Here is a 26,154-nt window from a genome sequence, read left to right on the forward strand (position 1 = left end):
CTAGCTGCAGCAAATGGGGGCTACTCTTCCTTGTGGTACAAGGGCTTCTCATTGTATTGGCTTCTCTTATTGCAGAGCGTGGGCTCTAAGTGTGCAGGTTTCAGTAGTTGTGGCACATAGGCTCAGTAGTTGTGGCTCACGGGCTTAGTTGCTCCATGGCATGTGGGATCTTCCCAGATCAGGATTCAAACCCATGTCCCCTGTGTTGGCAGGTGGATTCTTTTTTTTTTTTTTTTAATATTTTGGTGTGGCTTTTTTTCCCCCAAAATACTTATTTTTCATGCTTACTTTAAAAAAAAATAAATTTATTTATTTATTTTTGGCTGTGTTGGGTCTTTGTTGCTGCACACAGGCTTTCTCTAGTTGAGGTGAGTGGGGGCTACTCTTCGCTGCAGTGTGTGAGCTTCTCACGGCGGTCACTTCTCTTGTTGCAGAGCATGGGCTCTAGGTGTTCGGGCTTCAGTAGCTGTGGCACGTGGGCTGTAGAGCACAGGCTCAGTAGTTGTGGCACACAGGCTTTGTTGCTTCGCAGCATGTGGGATCCTCCTGGACCAGGGCTCGAATCCATGTCCTCTGCATTGGCAAGGGGACTCCCAACCACTGCACCACCAAGGAGGTCCCAACAAAGGCCATTTTTTTGGGTAAAATGTTACTGGCGTGGCTGAGCACCTGCATTCAACCAAAAGATAAATAAATGAAGGATGAGTGAATGAATAATGTCTGTAGACAACCACAATAGATGTTCCTTCTAAACAAACAAATAAAAACAAGTCTGTAAACAGCCACAATAGATTGTCCACACATTAAGATCATACATGGCACCAACTGGACAATCGCTCAGCCCTCACTCCTACTACAATTATCCAACAATTCTAACACCTCGAGTCTTTGATTTTTAAGTCTAAGCACATTAAAAGTAACAAATTAGGGAAGGAAGCTGCTAGAGGCAAACTGACAGCAACATCAAGTGGCTGCCGACAGGCTGACAGTGAGGAAGGAGACAGAAAAATCTGTAGAAAGCAGACACAAGAACTCATCAAGGCAAAGCTGTCAGGGCCGTTCACTTTAAAGGAAACTAGTTCTAGGCACTTGCATAACCCCCAGTGGCATCCCTTTTACAACAAGTCACAAGAAGAAGGCTGTAATGCCAAACCCAGTTAACAAGGAAATTGAGGGTGTGTGCTACATTCTTTTTTTTTTTTGGATTTTTTATTATTTATTTATTTATTTTCAGCTGCATTGGGTGTTTGTTGCTGCGTGTGGGCTTTCTCTAGTTGTGGCCAGTGGGGGCTACTCTTTGTTGAGGTGTGTGGGCTTCTCAGTGTGATGGCTTCTCTTGCTGCAGAGCACAGGCTCTAGGCACTGGGGCTCAGTAGTCGTGGCACAGGGGCTTGGTTGCTCTGTGGCATGTGGGATCTTCCCGGACCAGGGATCGAACCCGTGTCCCCTGCATTGGCAGGTGGATTCTTAACCACTGCGTCACCTAGGAAGTCTGGTATGTTTCCTTTTGTCAAATAAAGCCTGCTGCAACAGCAGATGTAACTGATTAAGATTATAATAATCTGTTGTCACTCCCCAAGACCCATCTGTTTTTCTTCCCTGGCCGAACTAGAAAGTTAATTGGGAATGTGGTAGCAATCATCACCTCTGGATCTTTCAGGTCATTTGATCTCTAAAATTCTCCTAGGGATGTGATACCACTTATGATGTGCTATTTTATATATGGAGAGCTCCATCAGTTTGCACTTGGCCATTCCTATCGTAATGGCCTTTACTTCATGGACTAGAGAGCCAATGTGGAGAATTACTCTTTGTTGTATGTATCGGTTCCAGTTATACCTTTGTAAGCTGAGGAAGTAAACACAGGTTTGGGGGCTCTTTGGGCCTAATGAAGATAAACTTAAGTCAAAACTCAGTTTATTACGTTACTCCCCATAAATCTTCTTTTTGGCTGGTAGACAACAGTGGCATTCTGTTTCCATAGGAATTGGCCTTAGTAATGGACCCGGTTTCTAACAATCCTCTGAAGATCTGGGTATTTTCCCTTCTCTCGTATACATTTATGCTGATTAATGATGGTAACTGTTTTGGAGGAAGATCAGAAGGAGGATTTTCAATACATATTTGTGATCTTATTGTAGCATTCTTCATCAAGAGTTCCTGACCTTTCCTTCATTCAAGAGGCTCTAGGTCTGTAAACTAATTCAGGTCTAGGATTGGAGAATCTCTATTGAAGTGTCTCAGACCATGGCTCTGTTTGTGGGCTCCTTCTGATTTTGGTCCTAGAAATTCCAGGGTCAGTTATCCATGATGAAAGATCCCTTCCAGGCAGACCATTCAGATTCTACTTTGACCTCGCTTCCTTGAGTCACTTGCTTCTGATTCACTCTCTGGGATGGCTGAGGGAAGGGGAGGTGTCCAGTTGACCAAGTCTAGGTCATTTGCCCACACCCTAGCTAAAAAGTGCCTGGGGGCTGACTTTTCTGTTTTTCAGTTTCAATCGTAGGTAATTAGAGTCTGCTTTCCACCACGATTTATAATCTGGGGAAATAAATCCAACTTCTCATCCCAAACATAAGAAGGAGGTTCAGAGGCTACTCAGCCAAAAACAGTGACAAATGCTTCCCCTGATCCATTTCATCCCTCTATTTTCTAACAACCATGAAGTTTAGAAAATTAATCCCAACTCCAAAGGTAGCCCATGCTTTATCCAAGACAAGTGTAATCCTGTAATTTCCCTTGCTAGCTATTTGTTCAGAAATGTGGACCTAAGCCAGTTAGCCAAGGTGTTCCTCTGACCTCAAGGTTGGTTCAGGAGTAGGCATCTGACATATTTAGTCTAATGAGCTGCAAGATGATGTGTTCTGGGGGATTCTGGGGGAAAGTGTCTCATGTTCCAGAGAGCAACAGAAAGGAAGACAAAAGCACCTTCTGTATGTGATGCCTGCAACCATCTTGATACCAGCCTGAGAATGAAGCTGCCCTAGGATGGTGAGCAAAACCAAGAGAATCCTAGAAAATTGAACTGGAGCTGCTGGATTAAACCAGCCCTGAAGCCTGATCTACTTCTGGACTTGGAATTATGAAAGCTTATACATTGCCTTATTGTTGAAGCCAGTTTATGTCAGGTTTTCTGTTATTGGTGATTGAAAATATCCTAGTTGATTCAATATATTGATAAAATCTTCTGTGTTTATAGCTCCTAATGGCATCCTCCAGAAGTGGTATTCCGTTATAATAATCACTACTGTCCTGCAAGATGGGAGTGGCTGGAATCTGGACTAAGATGGCAATATAACAAATGTGAACATTGAAGCCCATGCGCCTAGAGCCCACGCTCTGCAACAAGAGAAGCCGTGGCAATGAGGAACCCGCGCACCACAATGAAGAGTAGTCCCCGATCACCACAACTAGATAAAGCCTGCGTGCAGCAACGAAGACCCAACGCAACCAAAAAAAAAAAAAAAAAAAGAATGATTGAATGAAATGTATAGTTTTATAATGAATGAAGAACACTTTCGTTACCAAAAATTTTAAGTATATTGACAACTCAATTCCAAGTAATGCAAATAAATGGACACTATTAAGCATTTAGAAAATACTCACACAAGTAAACCTACCTATGCCTCATGGCATCATTTCCCTCACATTGAGCTACTTTATTATTATGAAACCTTGGAAAGAGTCCAGGGAATTGGTTTTTAATATGAGCGTAGGCAGGTGAACTTGATTCTCTGAGTCTTAGATTTCCAGTGTGGAAAACAATAGTTGTTAATATCAAATTAATTCTTATATGTGAAAAATCATTATAGAATCCAGGGCAGTGAAGAGGCAGGTTTTGTGTTTGAATTCTGCAAGGCTGTGATGGTCACACTGATCATTCGTGAATTTCAGTTCTAGTATAAATACTACATTTCCTATTTTGGTTGTTGATTTTCATATCTGAAAAGGTAACAAATCTATTGGTGTGTATCTCCCAGTGCTTCATAACTGGTATTATATACATATATATTTGTTAGATAACTGAGTATTGATAGTAACTAATATTTTGTGGAAGCGAACTGAAGTAATGAACCCCTTTCCGATGCATAATCACATTTGAGAGATGTAGGAACTCCGTGCAGTCAAAAGCATTATGGTCACAACTTTCTGAGATACTTAGAGAGGAGAGCATACCAGCTAGTTATGTGGTCTAGCTACTTAGTTGTGAAAGGAGATTCTTTTTTTTTTGGTTGTGCTGCGTAGCTCACAGGATTTTAATTTCCTGACCAGGGATCAAACCTGCGCCATCGCAGTTAAAGCACTGAGTCCTAACCATTGGACAACCAGGGAATTCCCTGGAAGGAGAATTTTAATTTAATCTTCCGATAATATTTCTATAAGAGTCTCTCCTAATTTGACTTTCTTGTCTTCCCATGATTACTAGCTTTTTGATGATGGGCAAGTGACAGCCTCTTTATGTCTCAGTTTCCTTATCTGTAAGATGGGGATAATAATGGTGGTTTATGATAGGGTTGTTATGGGAATTAAATGAGCTAATATATATAAAGCATTTGGACTAGAGCCTGGAACTTAGTACGCACTGTGTAAGCATATGTTAAATAATACATATGCTTTTTTTCTTCCCTTGTCACTGCTATTATCATCACGATTAATTGTCACCTTCAAGTATTCCTCCTCAAATACCAGTGTCATTTTGATCTGGTTTGTCTTTGCCTACAATGCGGGAAAGAATATTTTATGTGAAAGCCCTTATTTGTTACTTTTTGAACAGTGTTTTAGATTGGGGTAGGCATACTATGGGCCAAATCTGGCCCACTACTTGTTTCTAGAAATAAAGTTTTATTGGAACACAGCCACACCCATTCATTTGCATATCACCTATGGCTGCTTTCATGCTACAATGGCCCGCAAAGCAGAGAACCTATGGCCTGCAAAGCTTAAAACATTTACTACCTGACCCTTTATATAAAACTTTTGCTGACTCCAATTTTAGATACATCTTTTTTAGAGATATACTTGGAGTTTTAAGGTCTTTGAGAGGAAATCTCACACTTTTTATAGTCAAAAAAGATAAATATTTCCTTATTGTTTCTATTGGATTATAAATATAAATGATCCCTATGAAACGGTTCACCCACCTTTCCTATATCACAGATAAGGGGCAATTATTGTTATTTTTCTGTTATTATTACATGAAGTGCAGATTGTCGTTGTCTACCCTATGCTAGCCAGAAAGTTGTGGATTTGGCTCTTCTTTATTTGAGGAGATTCATTTCACTCCTCAAACATGTCTTATGATCTGAGGCTCTCCTTTAGGTCAAAGGAGTGATTCATCTCCCCCTGAGATCAGATCAAAGCAGAACGGGGGCCTAGGTCTTGCGTTGTCCCCACCCCCCACCTCGCATACACTTCCTGGAGCAGAGCAGTTCCCAAGTTTGATCCTGTGTTATAACAGCTAGCTTTCCACACTTTCATGATCGCCTGTCACCCTCTTAGTCTTGGATATTCGTCTTCTACATCTGTGCTTATAAGGGATTCAAGGAGAAGAATTTGGATGAATCATATCACATTCATTATGATTTCTCCCTTGAGAAAATAGTTTGGGGCCCATAACATATGTCCGCTGTATAAACAGACTGAGTTTACATGCCTGGAGTGTGGCTATACCATTGTGCTTTTTTTTTTTTTTTTTTTTTTTTGCCTTCGTTAGGTCTTTGTTGATAGGCATGGGCTTTCTCTAGTGCTGAGCAGGAGCTACTCTTCATTGCGGTGCTTGGGCTTCTCAGTGCAGTGGCTTCTCTTGTGGCATGCAGGCCCTAGAGTGCGAGGGCTTGCCAGGTCTTCAGTAGTTGTGGCGTGTGGGCTCAGTTGTTGTGGTGCATGGGCTTAGCTGCTCCGACTCATATGGCATCTTCCTGGACCGGGGATTGAACCCATGTCCCGTGCATTGGCAGGCAGATTCTTAACCACTGCGCCACCAGGGAAGTCCCACATGTGCATTTTTAATGTCCTGGTGTTTTACGTTTTAAAATGATCTATTAGACAGTGGCTTCATGACAGTTATCTCACATCTGCTTCTTTCAGTGGAATTGCTTTTCACAGATCGTTTTCAGCAATTTGTCTTTAAAGCTTCTTAAAATTATTCCAGTATTCTCCTGTAATACCTGCCACTCTAAGACCCTGTCTCCCCTAGACATAACTCCTATCACTCTATAATGCAAGGACATTGCCTCATAAATCTTTAATGTATGTTACTATTCAGATTGACAGATTTTGTACCTTTTAATCTATGACATTTTCATTGACTTCTTTTGCAAAGTGACATTATTGCCATCCCAGCCTGGGTAAGATTTAATACCTGATCTTCCCTCCATCCATTTATCAAAATTATTCATAACTCCCTCTTTCTCTCCCCTCCCGCTACGCAAAATATAAATTCAAAGATTTTTCTTTTCATCCTATTTTCTTGGATATTTTTCTCTAATTATTTCTTCGATAAAGAAATATTATTCCCTAAAGGACAGTAGCTGTCCCAATACCTGTCTGTGTTCTGATTTAGTGAGATTATTTATGGGCTTTTTATACAAAACTCCTGAGGAAGTGTCTAAATATATTGCTAATGACAAAGGACCATTTTTTTATTATTTCCTTATAAACATTATCATATCCTTATTAGAAACATTATAAACTGTTTTTAAGGTGCCTCCATCTAAAGTTTACTATTTATGAAAACTTAAAACTTTAAATTTCTTTTTCTTTTTTTTTTCTTTAAATTTATTAAAAATACTATAATAGATATTTAATATCATGACAAACTGATAAACTTGAAATACTAATTTATTTTTTAATCCAAAGGCAGTGGAGACACAGATCTGGATAGATATAGATCTGAGCAGAGTCCCTGCCCTCATGGAGTTTGCAATTTCAGGTGAGAATGTGACAAGTTAAAAAAAAGTATTATACTGTGGGAAGTGCAAAGGGAGCTACTGTTATGGGTGGGTCTTATGGGTTTTACTGGAGCCCATGTGATGGTTTCATCAGGGAGGACTTCCTGGAAGAGGTGAACTAGGTTTTGAAGGAAGCACAGGATGTTGCTGGGTTGAGAAATTTCTTCCAGGATGAAGGAACAGGCTGTACACAGTAAAGTAATTCTGTCTGGCTAGTCTCCAACAAGTCCACATGAACATAGAGTTGAGATTATCTAACTATGCTTATAAATGTATGTGGTAAGGGAAAAACTAGACTAAACCATAGTGTTAACAGGCTCTCTCTGGGAAATGTAACAAGGTCTGGAGACAGATTAGGTGTATGGGAAAGACGTCAAGGACATTTGACATAAGAAATGACTACAGCTGGAGACAAAAGAAGTTTTCAGTTGAGAACTATATTCAATATCTTGTAATAACCTGTAATGGAAAAGAATTCAGAATATATTTATGTGTGTATATATGTATGTATATACATAACTGAATCACTTTGCTGTACACCAGAAATTAGCACAACATTGTGAATCAATTATACTTTAATTTTGAAAAAAAAATTTTTTTTTAAGGCAACAGCATTATTCCCCAACTGGCTATGCCTCAATAGGGATGGCTTTTCCCTGGGAAAAGGTGCAGAAGTTTTGAGTAATGAATTATAATTACATGAGTAATTCTGGTTTTTTTTTCTTTTCTTTTTCATATCCCCACCCTCTTTTTCTTTTCTCTTTCCCTCCCTTCCTTCCTTCCTTCCTTCCTTCCTTTTCTTTCTTTCTTCCTTCCTTCCTTTTCTTTCGTTCTTTCTCTTTCTTTCTTTCTTTCTTTCTTTCTTTCTTTCTTTCTTTCTTTCTTTCTTTCTTTCTTTCTTTCTTTTCTTTCTTGTAATTCTTTAAAATAACACTTTAGAGTCCCTATCTAGGGCAATCATATTCTTTTTTTCTGATTTTGTTTCCTAGCTCTTACTGAGTAAATCTCAGTGCGCAGGTCTACAGTCTGAAGGCAGCGAGCTGAGGGGAGCACTGTTTCCTTTCTCTGGGCTAAGTCTAATGTTTGGAGGCAGCAAAAGAGATAATGAATAAAAACAGATGTTTCTAAGCAGATTGTGTATATGTCAGAACCTTTTCCCTCCTCCTGGCCTCAGCAATATCAGAAACATGGAGTGAGCGAATTGATGCTTTGATGATTATGTTTTTGTATCTAAAACACACATATGGCAGGTTGGTTTCTGGTCTCACCCCTGGAACCAGGGTATTGGCTTAAAGACACTATACTGTAGTGATGTTGAGCAAAGACTCTGGAGCCAGGCTGTCTGGGTTCAAATCCTGGCACTACCCTTGCTAAATCTATAAGCTGGGGTGTGTTACTCAGCTTTGTCATCTGTAAAATGGGAGTCATATTAATAGTGCCAACCTCATGAGAGTTCTTTTGACAATTAAATGATTGACATAGACAGGTGCTTGGAAGAGTGGCTGGTGCACCCTTGAGCGCTGGCCAGTGTCATCTGTCAGACAGCGTCTAGGGTTATTTGCCGTGGCACCAAGAACATTTGTCCTCAGCGCCCTCTCTCTTCCTTCCGTCTTAGTCACCATGCAGTGTCCCCCCATCTTCACCCCAGTTTGCTCCTGGGGCTCCAACTTGTTCAGATGGACAGTGGCCTGGCCAGTGCCAATCATTGATAGCAATGAGGTGTATTGTGTTTTCACTGAGGCTGCCCGGCATCAAGAAAGAACTTAAGAATAAGAAAACCTGGGATCTATTCCTCCATCGCTGCTTACCAGCCCTGTGTCTTTAGGGAAATCTCAAAATGCCAGGACTCTCGGGCTCCTCATCCTCAAACCTGGGATGACAATCCTTGTCCTCATCTCACCTGGATGTTGTGAGGGTCACAGGAGATAGCGCTTATGGAACTCTTTTGGCAACTGTAAAATGCAAACAGATATAGAGAATTGGTTCTATTGACCCAAAGAAAAGACTTGTCGATGAATAGCATTCACTTTTCCTGGTCTTGATATATTATCTAGTACCTGCAGTACAATGTTGAATAGGAATCTTGTGTTATCGCTGACTTTTATTGGGGGGGGGGTATGATATTTGACCCATAAAATGGCACTTGTTTAGGTTACTAACACACTTTATCAGGTTTAAGACATTTCTTCTCCTGGTTTGCTATCATGAATGGGTGTTGAATTTTAGCAAATGCCTCGGAAGCATCTGTTAATACAATCATATGGTTTTTCTACTTTTTAAAAAAATTTATTTATTATCTGTGTGAGGTCTTTGTTGCTGCGCACAGGTTTTCTCTTAGTTGTGGCAAGCAGGGGCTACTCTTGGTTACATTGTGCGGACTTCTCATTGTGGTGGCTTCTCTTGTTGTGGAGCTTGGGCTCTAGGCATGTGGACTTCAGTAGTTTGTGACACACAGGCTCAGTAGCTGTGGCGCATGGGCTTAGTTGCTCTGCAGCATGTGGGATCTTCCTGGACCAGGGATCGAACCCCTATCCCCTGCATTGGCAGGCGGATTCTTAACCATTGTACCACCAGGGAAGTCACAATTTTTCTAACTTTCATCTCTTTGATAGATTCTTAATATTGAAACATCTTTACATTCGTAGAATGACCTTTTTAAAATTATTCCTTTAATACACTGCTGGAGGTGGAATTTTTTATCTTTGTTTATAAGTGAGGTGTATATATCTATCTATGTATATGTATTTCTGCCACATATATATACACTATATATATACCATATACACATGTATGTGGAGAGTGGGGGTGTATCAGTGTTGAACGGAATCTATAAAACGATGAGGCAGGCTTCCTGTCTTTTCCAGACTCTGAAAACAGCTTATATAGAATTATCACTTCTCTAAAGATCTGGTAGAATCTACCTGAAGAGGCTTCTGAATTGATGCCTATTTTAGGTAGATCTTTGAATACCTCTTCATTTTCTTTTATGGTTGAGATCCTATTCAAGTTTCCTACCATTCCTTGAGTGAATCTTTATAATGCATATTTCCCTAGGGAGTTGGTCACCTCATCTACAGGTTTTCAAAAGGCTTGCCATGAAGGTAACATTCTTACAATTTTTGACTTAATATTTTGTCTTTTTTCTTCCTTTTGACCAAAGGTATGCCAAAGGTTTGTCTTTCCATTAACTCCTTCAAAGAACCAGTTAACCAATTCTGTTGTCTTTTACTTTTAAATTTTTATTCATTTCTACTTTATCTTCCCTGGTTCCTTTCTTCAACTTTCTTCAGATTTATTTTCTGTCTCTCTTCTCCCCATCTCCCGCTAGTTTCTTGGATTGAAAACTTGGTTGGTTCATTTATTTTCAACCTTTCTGGTTTTCTATCAATACTATATGTGTTTAAGTCTATAAATTTTTCCTCTGAATGCTGCCTTATCAATGTTGATATGTATGCAGTGCTCTTGTGATTCTAAACAGCTTGTAATTTCCAGTTTTAGTCCCTTTAAAACCTATGACTTAGCAGAATGTTGTAAAATATCCAAGAGGATAGTTTTTTTTTTCATTTTTATTGGAGTATAATTGCTTTACAATGTTGTGTTAGTTTCTGCTGTACAGCAGTGAATCAGCTGTATGTATACATATATCCCCATATCCCCTCCCTCTTGAGCCTCCCTCCCACCCTCCCTGTCCCACCCCTCTAGGTCGTCAAAAAGCACCAAGCTGATCTCCCTGTGTTATGTGGTAGCTTCCCACTAGCTATCTGTTTTACATTTGCTGGTATATATATGTCAATGGTACTCTCTCACTTTGTCCCAGCCTCCCCTTCCCAACTCTTCCCGTGTCCTCAAGTCCATTCTCTATATCTGCGTCTGTATTGCTGCCCTGCTCCTAGGTTCATCAGTACCATTTTTCTAGATTCCATACATATGTGTTAGCATACGTATTTGTTTTTTTCTTTCTAATTTACTTCACTCTGTATGACAGACTCTAGGCCCATCCACCACATTACAAATAACTCAATTTTGTTCCTTTTTATGGCTGAGTAATATTCCATTCTATATGTGTGCCACATCTTCTTTAAGGAGGTTAGATTTTTGTTACTTATCTTTCTGTTATTATTCTCTAATTTATTCCATTATAGTTCAGAATATGTACTGTCAGAGTTTTCCTTTTGGGGTTTTGTTGTGATTTCTTGTGTGACCTAATACACTGGGAGAATGTCTCATGAAATTGTGAAAAGATTGTGTAATCTCTGTTGGGTAAAAAGTTATTTCTCTCCAAATATCTGTTAAATGATAATTGTTAATTGTATTAGTTGGGACTTCTCAAGCCTTATTTATTTTTGTAATAATCAGCCAATTTCTGAGAGGTGTGTTTAAAGTCACCCATTACAAGAATTTGTCAGTGTCTCCTCATCTTTCTATCAGGGTTTGCTTTATATATTTTGAGGCTAAGATTTTTAGGTTCATAAAGGTTTATGACATTTGTTAGGTGGTAATTTTCTAATTATGATACATTCCTTTTAGTGCTTTTCATTCTGAATTTTATTTTGTGCAAAATGAATATTAATATGTACCAGGCTCGCCTTTTTTAAATCTCTTTCTGCATCTTTATATTTGACTTTCCTGTGTTATTTTCATTAGGTGTTATAATCACTGATATGTTTGCCCTTCTTTCTGGTTATGACAGAGGTGACCAGTTGACCACCAAAAATTCATGCTCCCCCTCCCCAGCGTGGAAGGTGACTGCCCAGTTAAGGGCTACATCCAGGTACAGTCATGTGATTAGTTCTCAGCAATGGAATGTGAGTAGCAGTGATGGGAATCACTGAGACCTTAATTATTTCCTGTGCTTAGATATATGCTCATTAATGGGAGATGATTTTGTGGACAAGTGGAGGGAGTGGATGGGGAAGAAGGAGCTCTGTTTGTGTATTAATTCTGAACCCTCAAAAAGTCAGGGGACCAGAGGTATTGAAGTCATTGCTATGGTCTAAATGGTTGTGTCACCCTAAAATTCATATGTTGAAATCCTAACCCTCAAGGTGACGGCATTAGGAGGTAGGGCCTTTGGGGGGTGATTAGGCCATGGAATTAGTGTCCTTATAAAAGAGACCCCAGAGAGATCCCTCACCCCCTCTGCTGTGTGAGGGCAAAGCCAGAAGACAGTCATCTATGAACCAGGGGGTGGGCTCTCACCAGACATGGAATCTGCCAGCACCTTGATCTTGGACCTTCCAACCTCTACAAGTATGAGAAATGAATTTCTGTTGTTTATAAGCCTCGGTCTATGGTATTTTGTTATAGCAGCTTAAACAGACTAAGACAGTCATGTTGGTGATGACTTGCTTGGTGTTTGTCTTCTCTGTAACTGTAAGTTTCCTGAGCCCCAGGGATTTCCTGCCTGGTTCACCATGGTCTCCTTAGAGCTCAGCTTATGATAGACACTTCATTAATATTTACTGGATGAATAAATGAAGTGCTAACCATCTTCTTCATATTTACTATCTGGTGACCCCATTGACTGATCGTTTTGATAAGTGAATCTCTGCTTACACCAGGCCAACATCTTTCTCAATAAGAAACCAAGCCAATGAATGAGGGAGTGAGACCATAAAAAAAGAAGCCTCCCCTGTGATTTTTTTTTTCCCCTGTGATTTTAAGTCATGTGTTATGCAAAGACTGGCTAGAAAGGCTGTAAATTGAGATTCATGAAAAGAAGCTGTAAATAGTAATAATAACAAAGACCTACGTTGTGTCAGGCACTGATCTGGGTGCGCTTTAGACATTCCTTCACTTAGTTCTCACCATAGCTACCACTTAGGTGTTATTCTTTCTATTTTACAGATGAATCAACAGAGGCCTATGTGTGGTAAGTGAGTAGCAAAGTTGGAATTCAAATCCACCTCTTGCTACCTTCAAGCTTGAGTTTCCTTCTTCTATAGCTTATGAAAAGAATTCAGCAGACTGAGGTTCAAGGCTCAGCTGCTCGATTTTAGGAAGTGCATTTAATTTCTCTGCGCCTCAGTTTCCTCAACTGTAGAACATGGATAACAATGATACTGAATTTTCAGCTTCTCTCAGGATTATTGTGAAGACTAAATGAGGGGATGTTTATGATGACTGTGTTTTGCAAACTACTAAACTCTGCAAATAGTGGTTATTTTATGGTTTGTTGGAGAAGCTTACATCAGACTTTGAAATTTCTAAGTTTGGGTATAAGCTTTTTCACAGACAACCTCTCAATTATTCAGAGCAGAAATAATGCTCCCAGTCCCCTTAGAGACCATTTTCTTCTTCAGTTTTAAGTATTCAACTTTCTCTGCAGTGCCATTTTTAGGTAGGCAAGCCTTAACTAAGTTTCTGTTCCTCAAATCAGTTTCTTAATTTGCACTGGGGGGAAGTGTTGCATAAGCTTATTTTATTGTTGTCAAGTCTTTCATAAATCTTTGCTGAGGAGAACATAGTGTTGTTGAAGGAGGCCTTGGTTGGTTGCCACGAGCCTGGGATGGAGCTGAGCCCTGACACTCAGCCTTGTGACCATCTGTGAGCTACTTCAAGCTCCTCATCTGTAAGGCGATGGGTGGGGCTCTTTCCCTAAGAGCCCCTTGCTGTACAGCTTAAAGATGATTGCAAAGGTTCTTAAGCAAAACTGAACATCTGCTGTAAAAGTCTGCACCTCAGCAACATGGTCCACAGTGGAATCTATATTTAGTTGTGTCAGGATTATTTTCCCTTCTCTTTTAGCTTTAGAACTTCCTACCTCCAACTATTTGTTTATTACAGCTGTGCCCCTTTTTGCTCTACTGATGCGGGTGAGATGCAAATATGCCTTTTGCAACTCTTGCTGGGGCTCCTGGGCCGGAAGTTGACAGATAAGAGACAGAACTATTGTAGAAGTACATCTTGGAGCTGGCAGGCTTTGGGGGCAAGAAGTGTGAATCGACACACACACACAATTGGGGCAAATAGCTGGAAAAGGAGGAAGGAAGATCTGAATCTAGGAAGAGGGCTGAGAAATGGGTTAGTTTCAGAGATCTCTGGCTCTGGGACTCAAAAGAGGACCCTGCTGACTTGAGTGTGGCCGAGTTAGGACTACATTTTAAAAGAAAAACCAGATCATGACATTCCCTGCATAAAACTCTTCAATAGATTACCATCTCACTTGAAAATAAAAGAATCTCTCCTTAAATTGGCTGACAAAGTCCCCATGGTCTAAGCTTTGCTGTGTTTTCTTTTCATTTTCTGCCACTCTTTTCTTTTTTTGAAAAATTAATTAATTAATTTATTGGCTGTGTTAAGTCTTTGTTGCTGCTTGCGGGCTTTCTCTAGATGCGGTGAGCTGGGGCTACTCTGCCTTGAGGTGCGAAGTCTTCTCATTGTGGTGTCTTCTCTTGCTGCGAAGCATGGGCTCTAGGTGCGCAGGCTTCAGTAGTTGCAGCATGAAGGCTCAGTAGCTGTGGCATGCGGGCCCTAGAGAGTGCGGGTTTCAGTAGTTGTGGCGCACGGGCTTAGTTGCTTTGCAGCCTGCAGGATCTTCCCCAACAAGGAATCGAACCTATGTCCCCTGCACCGGCAGGTGAATTCTTAACCACTGTGCCACCAGGGAAGTCCTAGAACTAAGATCTTACAAGTCAAGATCTTGAGGGATGCGAGGGCAAGGTGTGGAGGGAGCAGAGTCCCTAGACCAGAGCAGGGGAGGTGGAGAGCATGAAGGGTTCACCTCTTCAGACTCCCACAGTCCCAACAGCAACGCAGGACAAACGCTTGAGATTTGTGCTTTTTCAGTGAGAAGAAGTGGGCAGAGTGGGAAGTGAACACTCTCCCCTGACCTAGGACAAGTTCAACTGAGGGAATTTCCCTTTGAGCTGGGTGACTAGACGCAGCCACACATGTGACCCTCACATGTGACACAAGGGCTATGATTTGTTCTTGGTCTCATAATCAATATTTGTTGCTTTTCTTTTCTACTGGTAAATTTCAGCTTTTTATCATTACAAGTGCTCCCAGGAAGGGATGTGGCATTAGCCTACAAGACACTTCTGTGACCTTCCTGGGAAGTCACACCTGGGGCTGACATCACAGGTGTCCTTGCTCCAAGGCTGTAATCTGTGGCCTTGAGGAGAGAGCTGGGAGAAACAAGCCTTCAGCTTATGCAGAAATGGAGTGGAAGTTGCTTTGGGCATCCCACCTGGGCGCAGTGCAGGGGGCCCGTGGGGAGAGAGAACAGGTTCCTCTCCCTTCACAGCACAGCAGGGAGGGTGGGAAGGGGCTCCTTGTGGTTTGTTTGCCAAGAGCCCTGTCCACCAAATGAAAGTGGTTGACTCCGTCTTCCTGTCTCTCCTTCTCCTACCCTTCTTCTCTCACCATCAGGATGAACAGTGGTTAACCATAACGTTTCCTTGGCTTTATATATATATACAATAAAAAAATATAAAATACAAAATATAAAAAAATATAGGGCTTCCCTGGTGGCGCAGTAGTTGAGAATCCGCCTGCCAATGCAGGGGACACAGGCTCAAGCCCTGGTCTGGGAAGATCCCACATGCCACAGAGCAACTAAGCCCATGTGCCACAACTACTGAACCTGTGTGCCACAACTACTGAAGCCCACACGCCTAGAACCCGTGCTTCACAACAAGAGAAGCCACTATAATGAGAAGCCCCAGAATTGCAACGAAGAGCAGCCCCCACTCACTGCAACTAGAGAAAGCCCATGCACAGCAACAAAGACCCAATGCAGCCAATAAATTAATTTTAAAAATATTAAAAATATATAAAACAAATAAAATTTGCAAATTGAATGGAAATGCCATTGATCCTTCCCCAGTCACTGCATCCTCTGCTTCTTCTAAGATGATCTGTGCTATAAATTTGCCAAGTATCCCCTGGCCCATTAAAAATATGTATCGTCTATCTTTAAATATATTTTCCATGAAAAAAATAAAACATTATTTTATGTTTATAAAAACATGATACTATATTGGATGTTCATTTAGAAACTTACTTTCACTTGATACTAAATTTTTGAGAGCCAAACACAAACACACACAGACACACACACGGCAGTAGCGGGGAGAGGGAAAGGGAGGGAGATATGTAATGTCTTTCTATTGCTGTCCAGAATTCTATCCTATGGACATATCACATTTTATTTATTTATTCCTTTACTGATGTTTTGACATTTAGATTGTTCCTGGGGGGTTTTGGACATACAAACACTGCTGCAGTGAGCCTCCTGGTGCATGGTGATAGGGTCCTACCATCATATCTCTTGGTCCTTATTTTTCTCTGCAGTGGTTCACAAGTTAGAGGCTCACTGTTGTTCCAAAAGCACCCCAGTTAGGCTGTTTCAGAACACCTACCTACCTCAGTTGTCTGTATTCGGACACCTAATGATTTATAATTGTTTTGCAACACATTTTATTTCTTGATGAGAAGGCATTGTAACAATTCTTTTATATATTTATTTATTTTATGTATTGGCCGCGTTGGGTCTCCGTTGCTGCATGCTGGCTTTCTCTATTTGATGCAAGTAGGGGCTCCTCATTGTAGTGGCTTCTCTTGTTGCAGAGCACAGGCTCTAGGCGCGTGGGCTTCAACAGCTGTGGCACAAGGGCTCAAGAGTTGTGGCTCACGGGCTCTAGAGCACAGGCTAAACCGTTGTGGTACACGGGCTTAGTTGCTCTGTGGCATGTGGGATCTTCCCAGAGCAGGGCTTGAACCCTTGTCCCCTGCATTGGCAGGTGGATTCTTAACCACTGCGCCACCTAGGAAGTCCCTGTAACAATTTAAGTCACCTGCTGCTGGGGGTCAGCCCTTCTTTCAACGCAGTTGACCCTGACACAAGGCAGGAGGCAGCCAGAGGATATGTTTTGGTCTTGTCGGTCCTGAGTTAAGTGAGATCCGATGCCTGATGAAGATGAGGCCATGGCTTTCTTTTGGGGGGCTGACCAGTCCTGCCCAGGGAGGTGTGACCTCTCAGGAACCCTGCCTACCTCTCCAGAGCCTGTCCCATTTAGTTGTGCAGGAGGCCAAGGAAACCAATGATTTTGCAAAAGTCACAGCAATACAAACCTAACTTGTTTAAAATTTAGTGAGATTCAGGCTGTAGCTTGGAAGCACTATTGGGGCCAGTCATGGTCAATCCCACGTCTACCCTAATGTGCACATCTGCTTTTACCACTAAACATTGACTCTGGATTTATAGGTGCCAAGAGCCTTTTACCATTAATTAGTTGTTAAACCACATAACAGTTCCCAGGGCAGATAGTGATGCCCGATTTAGAGATGAGGATGATGAGATTTTTTTTTCATGTTTAAACTGACATTTTTATTCAATCACATGCATTCTTTCTCTCTTCCTTGTGATTACAATTTTTCTGAGGATAAGAACTGTGTTTTAGTCATGTTTCTATCTCTAACAGCAACTGAACTTAGTGGATGACTTAAAAAAAAGTTTTTTTTACCAGTATTAGCAGCATAACTCTATTATTTAATTTTGTTTAATCTGTGGATTCAACAGTAAATATATTAACTGACTACCTAAGTCACAGTTTGATTTACTTACATTACTAAATGATAGGTATTGATTTTTACAAACCAGTAACATAACATATATTTAATAATTCATAAAATATGATTTCTAGTATGCTAATAAATGTAGGTTGTTTTCCAAGTGAGAAAGTTGTGTAACAATTTTATTATTTATTTATTTATTTATTATTTTGGCTGCACTGGGTCTTTGTTGCTGTGCGGGTTTTTCTCTCTAGTTGTGGCAAGCAGGGGCTGCTCTTCGTTGCGCTGCATGGGCTTCTCATTGTGGTGGCTTCTCTTGTTGTGGAGCACGAGCTCTAGGTGCATGGGTTTCAGTAGTTGAAGCATGCAGGCTCAGTAGTTGTGGCACGTGGGCTCTAGAGCACAGGCGCAGTAGTTTTGGTGCACCAGCTTAGTTTTGCTCTGCAGCACGCGGGATCTTCCCAGGCCCAGGGATTGAACCCATGTCTCCTGCATTGGCAGACAGATTCTTAACCGCTGTGCCACCAGGGAAGTCCCTGTGTAACAATTTTGAGGATGAGATTTGAAGATGCAAAATATCTTGCCTGGGGCCAGATGCTTTTAACAGAGCCAGGGAAATATATTAGAATTTCCAGTTTTTAACTATTTGCTTTTCTGTAAGCCATGCAGACTGTTAGGTCCATTCTAAGGGTCATGAACTTATTGGTGGATACCAACTAATACACACAAACTATAGGTGTTCTGCCCCCAAACAAGCCTGCTCCTTGTTAGGTCCACAGGTCTCTGCAGAGATGTGTCTGTTGACATCCTCTGCTCTCATACTCATTTTACCAGGGGCTTCTTCCCCTGTCCAACCTTGTCACTGCCAAACAAATCTTCCTAAACACAGCTTTTGTGTGGTCAGCCTAAAAGTCTCCAGGGTAAGTAATGTGAAGAAAAGGAACTTGTATATTCAACTGTGGGGCGACAGTGAGTCCACTTGATTTTTCAGAAAGCAATTTGGGATGATCTAGAAAAGCTGGAGGTATACTGCCATCCAGAATCTCTTGCAGAGGTACAACAGGAAACAGGCATAAGTATGCCCTTGGCAGCATTTTTGTTAGAGAGAGAGAGAGAGAAAATAAAAGGTCAACCCTAGAGAAAGCCCACATGCAGCAACTAAATGTTCACTAAGCAGAGAATGGATGGAAAAGTGTGGGCTATGTCATTCAATGGACCACGGCACGAAAGAAGGGCGACGATGAATGAACTTGAGCTGATGCATCACTGTGGGTGGATCTCCACAACATAAAGTTGAACAGAAAAATAAGTACAGTATGGTTACATTTATATAATGTTCAGGAATCAGCAAACTAAACAATATATATAGGGGGACATGCAAATGTAGTTAAACTCCCAAGATAAAAGAAGGAATGATAAATACCATCAGACTGACGATTCCCTTTGATGGGGAGGGAGGAGAGAGACTGGGGAGGACTTTGTGAGGGTTTCCGCTGCATTGGTGATGTTTAATTTGTTAAGCTGGGTAATGGTCCGTAAGGATTTTTTAAAAAATTTATTTATTTATTGGCTGTGTTGGGTCTTCGTTGCTGCATGTGGGCTTTCTCTAGGGGCTACTCTTTGTTGCAGTGCGAGGGCTTCTCAATTGCAGTGGCTTCTCTGGTTGTGGAGCATGGGCTCTAGGCGCACGGGCTTCAGTAGTTTTGGCACATGGGATCAGTAGTTGTGGTGCACAGGCTTAGTTGCTCCAAGGCATGTGGGATCTTCCCAGACCAGGGATCGAACCCTTGTCCCCTGCATTGGCAGGTGGATTCTAAACCACTGCGCCACCAGGGAATTCCTCTTTTCCAGTTTTTATTTTTTCCCTTCTCCTCCAAAGCCCTACAATCTTTCCAGTTTGTATTTAGGAATCTTAGTTCTGATTTACATACTGATACAAAGCAATCCAGTTTGCTTTAAGATTTCACTTGTGGGCTAGCCTTTGATTCCTCAGTGGAGTGTTAAATTTCTTGTGGGCAGGCACTGCATTTGGGGTTACGCTTCTGCTTCTCTAGGCCACCAGCTGTGACTACAGTGTTAGGTACTTGGTAACTTCTCAAGATATGGAGAAAGCAGGCAGTGATTAGAGTGATCTTGGAAGAATATCAAATGTTTACAGCAGGAATTGGGCATTAAAGCTCTGTGTTCAGGGGTCTCTGGATACAGCCAATCTTTTGGGAGATGGTACAGAGAACACAGCAAATGCCTGTTTATCAAACTGGGATCTGGGGGTGGGGGGATTGTGGCAGTATTCCTCAATGATGGGTCTACTGGATTACCCATGGTTCCAGTCTGTATTGTGTGGGCCTTTCCTGAATATTTCAGGATGTTTAGCATCTCTGGTTCCTAAATGTGAGTAACTACCCTAAGTCATTTTATGAATCAAAAATCTTCTCGTGCATTTTCAAATGGCCCCCATGGGGTGGCAACCCTCTCAGTTGATACTTAAATAGCCCCAGTCTGAGGTTGGGATAGGTCCTAGGATGAGGGACAGCTATGAGCCTGGGGAAATAAGACAGTCAGCCCTAGGAGTAAGAAAATGGAGTGTGTAGAGGTAGACCTGAGACGTATACAGTATTTGTTGTTGTTGTTTTGCTGTTGATAAAAATGGAAATTATTTTCCAAGCCTTCTTTGTAATAGTTTATACAGTGGTTCCTCCATTCTCCCAACCATCTTTTCTCTTTTTTCCTTCCTTCCCCTCAATTTCCTTCTGTCTTCTCTTTCCCTTTCCCTCTACCCTAGCTGAGGGCCGTGTGATTTCTTTAATAGAAGGTTGTAAGAGCCACCTAAATGGTTATTCTTTATCCTGCCCTTTCCCACCTCCGACTGCCCTACACACATCTTCCAAAGTCTCCGTTCAAACTCGGACTGGGACTTCCCTGGTGTGCAGTGGTTGGGAATCTGCCTGCCAATGCAGGAGACACGGATTTGATTCCTGGTCTGGAAAGATCCCCCATGCCGCAGAGCAACTAAGCCCGTGTGCTACGACTACCGAGCCTGCACTCTAGAGCCTGCGAGCCACAACTACTGAACCCAAGTGCCACAGCTACGGAAGCCCGTGTGCCTACAGCCTGTGCTCCACAACAAAAGAAGCCACTGCAATGAGTAGCCCCCAATTGACGCAACTAGAGGAAGCCCGCATGCAGCAACAAAGATCCAACACAGCCAATAACTAACAAACTAACTAACTAAATACAACAACAAAAAAACTCAGACCTGATCATGTATGTCACCATCCAATTAATGAGCATTCTGGGGTCCCCACTGTCAACTTGGTGAAGTCCAAACCTGGCTGGTGCTGAAGACCCTCAGTCAACCTGGCTGGGGTACTTGTCCAACTTGATGTCCCAGCTCAAGAGTCTAAGATTCTCTTGGTTTCAGGGTATTCCTTCTGTCCAGCATACCCTTCACCACTTGTTTCTGCAACCTGCAACATCATCAAAGATGAATTTACACCCTTCCTTTTATGCATCTGCACCCTTTAGATGCCATTCTACTCATGTATTGATAAAGCATACTGGTAAATATAACAAGGTTTCTCAAAATTTTTTTGAAATATTCAACTGCTGATTTCATGTGGCAGTCCTGTGTAGCAGATATGCTAAAGATTTCAGAGTTTCTCATTCCCCTTTTAACGATGAAATTGCTACTTTTATGCGAGAATCATACCTGGATTTGGGTAATGGGCAGTGGAAAAACAATTAGTCTCAAACATAAAGCTCTTTGTTTCCCTCACTCAACATTACTTTCTTGAAAAATAAAATATCAGGTTTTATAACACAGAGCTATTATTAGCTATGACAAATTAAATTGTTCTAAAAATTGTTAATGGTTATCATGTGGGATTTCTATCCCAAGAGCATTTTACAAAAATCAAAGAGAACTCTGATTCAATATTTTCAAACTTTCAAATGAAAAACTCTAGTTAATGGATATGCCCAGTCTGAACAGCAGAGGGCTCTCATGTCCATCACAAAAACATTAAAGGCTTTTTTTTTTTTTTTTTTAAGAGAAGAAGCACAGGTGTGCACACCCTATAACGTCATCTGTGTGCCTCTACAGGTACACGTTTCGACAGGCATAATTCCTGTCCGTGCGGCCACCATTGCCCAGGCCTTCTAATTCCCAACGTGATTAACCGGAGCAAAATGTGACAGAGGCAGCCTGTGGGGATGTATTTAGGCAACTCTAAAGGGAGACACACACGCCAAGTATGATTATTAATCAGTAAAATTGTAGAGGTAGTAACGACGTTACGAGGTGGCTGTGAGGTTTATGAGCAAAGGCACACAGAAGGTGCTCCCTGAGCTGGAAGATGCTGTGCACAGCCATTATTCGTTACCTACACCCATGGGCTGCTGGCCTGCTTCTCTGGGCCTGAACTCTCGCGAGAATTTCCGGCCTGCATCCCTAAAGTCCTGGTTGGAATTCCTCCCCAATGTCAAATAGGCACTTCAAGATTAACGGGGGCTGAAATAAACTCTTGATCCTTGGCCACTTCCAAAATAAAAATAACCAATTACTCCATCCCCGGTCTTCCCCATTTCCATAAACGGCGCCGTTATCCACCGAGGTACTCAGGCCAAAAATCAAATCCTTGGGTCTGTTCTTTTTTCTCTTCCACTAATCCCCAAAAAGGTCCTGACCGCTCTCCTGAAGCACATCCCGACTCTGCCCTCCTCTTTTCGCCTTGCTTCCAGCCCAGCAGTCGCGCCGTGATTGTCAGCCTGGACTTCCGCCAAAAACCTTCTTCATGGTTCCCCTGCTGTCTCGCTTTTCCTTTTCAACCAATTCCTCAAATACAGCCAGTATTATTTAAAAATAATCACATCTTGCCACTCCCTTAATCCACCCCCCACCCCCACCTCCCAACCTAGGCTTCCCCATAGCACTTAAAACACAAGTCAAGATCCTTTCCCTGGCTTAGAAAGTCCCACCTGGTCACGCCTTCCTATTTGCAGACTCTTCTCCCTACATATTCCTTCCCATACTGCCCGCCAGCGCCTTCTTCCCATGCCGTGGACACTGCACAGCTGGGCTCCCCATCTTCTCATGGTGGCTCCTTTGATGTAACCAATTCTCAGCTTAAATGTCATCTGCTCAGGGAAGCCCTTCTGAATTCCCAGTCTAAAGTTGTGAGCCAGGCATTCTTTTTCACCCTACCTGAATGCTCTGTGAAATACTTACCACCAGCCGATGTTACTGATACATCACATCATGTCCCTAATACTTTCAGATCCCATCCATTGACATAATTCCATCAACATATCAAAGCAACAGTCATGTGCTGTTTCATGATGGACATATCATCCACAACCCCTTAGTACTGCCACTCCACTCAGAGACACAATGATTTCAGAGTTTGGGGGAAAAGATCCATGCAAAATATGACTATGAATTGTTATCCGTGGAAACTGAAAGAGACTGACAGTGACGCTGAAACTGTGCACCTCAGATTGGGACTTGTATGTGGCCAAAACCCATGGTCTTCCAACTGAGATCATACACTTTGGTCTCAGGACTTAATGAAGCTCAGGTTCTTGATGTCTCATTGCAGAAAGATTTCAGTGAGAGATAGAGTGATAGGTTAAGAACTGGATTAATTCAGAGAGAAACACACTCCACAGACAAGAGTGTGGGCCATCTCAGAATGACAAAGGCACCGGGGTATGGAGTTGTCAGTTTTTACAGGGGTGGGTAATTTCCTAGGCTAGTGAGTGGGAGGAGTATTCCAACTATTTCAGGAAGGGGCAGGGATTTCCAGGAATTGGTCCACCGCCTATATTTTTTATCCTTATGGTTGGCCTTGGAACTGTCACGGTGGCTGCAGGTGTGTTATTTAGCTTGCTGATGTGTTACATGAGCGTATACTGAGGCTCAAGGTCTAGTGGAAGTTGACTTTGCCATCTTGGACCAATTTGGTTCTAATCAGCTTATGTCACATCCTTGGGCTGTGTCATTCTTTCAAACGTTGTGCCCTGCCCCCTTCCCTCCTGTTTCAACATCACCTATGTCGAATCAGACTTCTTACTTTAGAGATATCCCTGGTATATTCATGTATTCATCCCTTTAGTTATTATCAGCAAACATTCACCGAGCATCTACACTATGCCAAATCCTGAGGAAATCATGGTACTAACTAAAATCAACCTGCCTCCCTCCAGGGTTACTTTATCACCTTCTCTACCCTCCCAAACCCCGCCCCCCTCCCTTTTGTTAAAACATAGTAGGTGAATACATAAACCTTTTTAAGCCTGTTCCTAAATACATGTTTTGGTTATTTGGGACACTGCTACAATTACTAGGCAGTTGAAATGACAACTTTAACTAATACGTGGTCTTTCGGGGGCTCTGTACCAGCTTTTTAAGGATGGACTCCATGATAGTACTAGAAAAATAAACCAAGGTCATGCATGCCAAGAGCAGTCTTGGAAAATTCACAAGGAAAATAAGCCTCAGGCTTAGAACCCTCTTGTTTTCTGATACCCTATTTCTAACTCAAACGCGTGTGCCTTCTGGTTGCCTGAGTCAAACCCCTCCAACTACAGCAGCCACACCCCCCCTCCCCCCCCCCCCCGCCCCACCAACCCATTTTTCTTCAGGTGCTTCTCCTCCAATTCCCACCCTCCAATTCACCCCTCCCTTCCCACCTTCAGTGAAAACTCCTAAGTATTTAGAGTAATATTTGATTAAGGTACTTCACACACATGTGTGAATGACTAATAGACTTTACTCAACAACTTATACTTTTCCTTTGAGAGAGAGTCTTAATGAAACTCTCATTTAGGAACAAACTATTAGGAAATTGTATTTAATTAATATTTTACATCAGAGTATTAGCGGCCTCTCAGTTTCTTTCTGCTTATCCTCTGTGTTACTTCAGCAAATGACATTAGCTCTCTGTGCTTCGGTTTCCTCACTTATAAGCAGGGATCATAAAATTACCTGCCCCATACAATTGTTGTGATGATTATGGTTAAAGTTTTCCAGGGATAGTTGTTGAAAAATTGTTCCTTCACCTATAACATGACATACTGCTGTCATGGTATGTTTCTGGGGGCTCCCTATTCTGTTTCATTTGTGAATTTGTCAATTTTTTTCAGTATCACCCAGTTTAAATTAATGTAGCATCATACTTAGTGATTATATCTGATACAGAAAGACTCCCTCCTACCTCTTTTACTTTTCTTGTAGATTATTCTTGGCCATTTACCATTCCATATAAAATTTACAATAATCCTACTGAGTTCTATAAAACCCCAGCATTAAACTTTCAATCAAACATGCTATAATTCTCCATTTGTTTAAATCTTTAAAAATATGTCTGAAGGTTTATTTTCCTTATAGAGGTGTTAAATACTTTTTGTTGGATTTATTCTTAAATCCTTTTGCATTCTGTTGTATACAGTGTTGTAAATGATGTCTTCTCTTCAACTACATTTTCCAGTTGTTTGCTGCTGCTATTTAGAATACAACCAAAATTGAATATATATACTATTCTTACACCCAGGCTTCTTAATGCATGCTGTTTCTGATTAAATTTAAAGGAATCTATATACAAGTTACCTTCTATAGTTTTATTTCCTCCTTTCCAGTCCTTATGCCTGTATTTTTCTTGTCTTATTACATCAGCTAAGACTGTTAATGTAATGTTGAATAAATTAGTGAAAACTCTTGTTTAAAAAAAAAAGATTGTTGTGATGTTTAAATTAATGAATGTATGTAAAGTGTTTGCAGTAGAGCCCAGCATAGAGAAATGCTGCATATGGATTAGGTATTACTGAAACAGAGCAGGACCCTATGGTCCTTGCCCCCCACCCCCCACCATGTCCTCAGCCTGCCTTTCATCTGTGGAAAAACTTTAGCCAAAGAATAAGTTTAATCGGAGAAGTAAGAAAATGCAGAAACAAAGGAAAACAGTCAAAGGAAACCAAATAATGATAGTTTAGTCATTAAGCCCCGTCAAGGACCTTTAGTTCCTTCTCAAGGTCTGTAGATGATATTCTAAATGATATCCTGTGAACTGTCTTATAGATACTGAAAACCCCACCAGGTGGAAGAAGATAACTACGTGATGACCAGGCTGTAGCCATGACATAAGCTGCCACAATTCCGAGAATTGGCCTCAAAGAAATGGAAACAAACCAACCCTTGAGCTGAAGACTAACTGTACCTAAAACAATCAAGATGACACTGGTCAGACCACAGATGGCCAATTTCAAGATGACTGTCAGAGCTGACTGTAATGTTTCTGCATGTAACCCCCTCCTTCTGTCTGTAAAAGTTCTTGCCCCCTGATTGTTGGAGGGGAGTCAGCCTTTGGACAGGGGTCCACCCTCCCCCTGGGTTACCAGCATCCAAAATAAAGCAAACTTTCCTTTCCACCAACCTGGCCTCTTTATTGGCTTTTGAGGGATGAGCAGCTGGACCCCACTTTCACTTACATTATGCCATCACCAGCAGCAACAGCATCACCACCATCACCATCATCGTCATCACCATCACCACCATCATCACCCTCATCAGTGTCATCACCATCATCACCAGCATCTACACCAGCAGCAGCCACAGAATTTTTCCTCCATCATGAGAAGTTCTCAGGGCAGAATTTGGCTCCTTTCTCCTTATCCTCCTTTCTCCCTTTCC

General features: G+C 41.6%; 1 long non-coding RNA gene across 1 annotated transcript; it reads left to right on the forward strand.

The window, feature by feature from the left end:
- The first annotated feature begins 6,867 nt into the window (after nt 1-6,867).
- Nucleotides 6,868-25,861, forward strand: LOC130830260 (uncharacterized). Its single transcript, XR_009047770.1, has 4 exons — nt 6,868-6,931; nt 11,641-11,721; nt 12,798-12,822; nt 25,543-25,861. It is a non-coding gene; the product is annotated as an uncharacterized LOC130830260 (long non-coding RNA).
- Nucleotides 25,862-26,154: the final 293 nt, after the last annotated feature.

This window comes from Hippopotamus amphibius, chromosome 10 (assembly GCF_030028045.1).
Source record: "Hippopotamus amphibius kiboko isolate mHipAmp2 chromosome 10, mHipAmp2.hap2, whole genome shotgun sequence".
NCBI classification, from domain to species: domain Eukaryota; kingdom Metazoa; phylum Chordata; class Mammalia; order Artiodactyla; family Hippopotamidae; genus Hippopotamus; species Hippopotamus amphibius.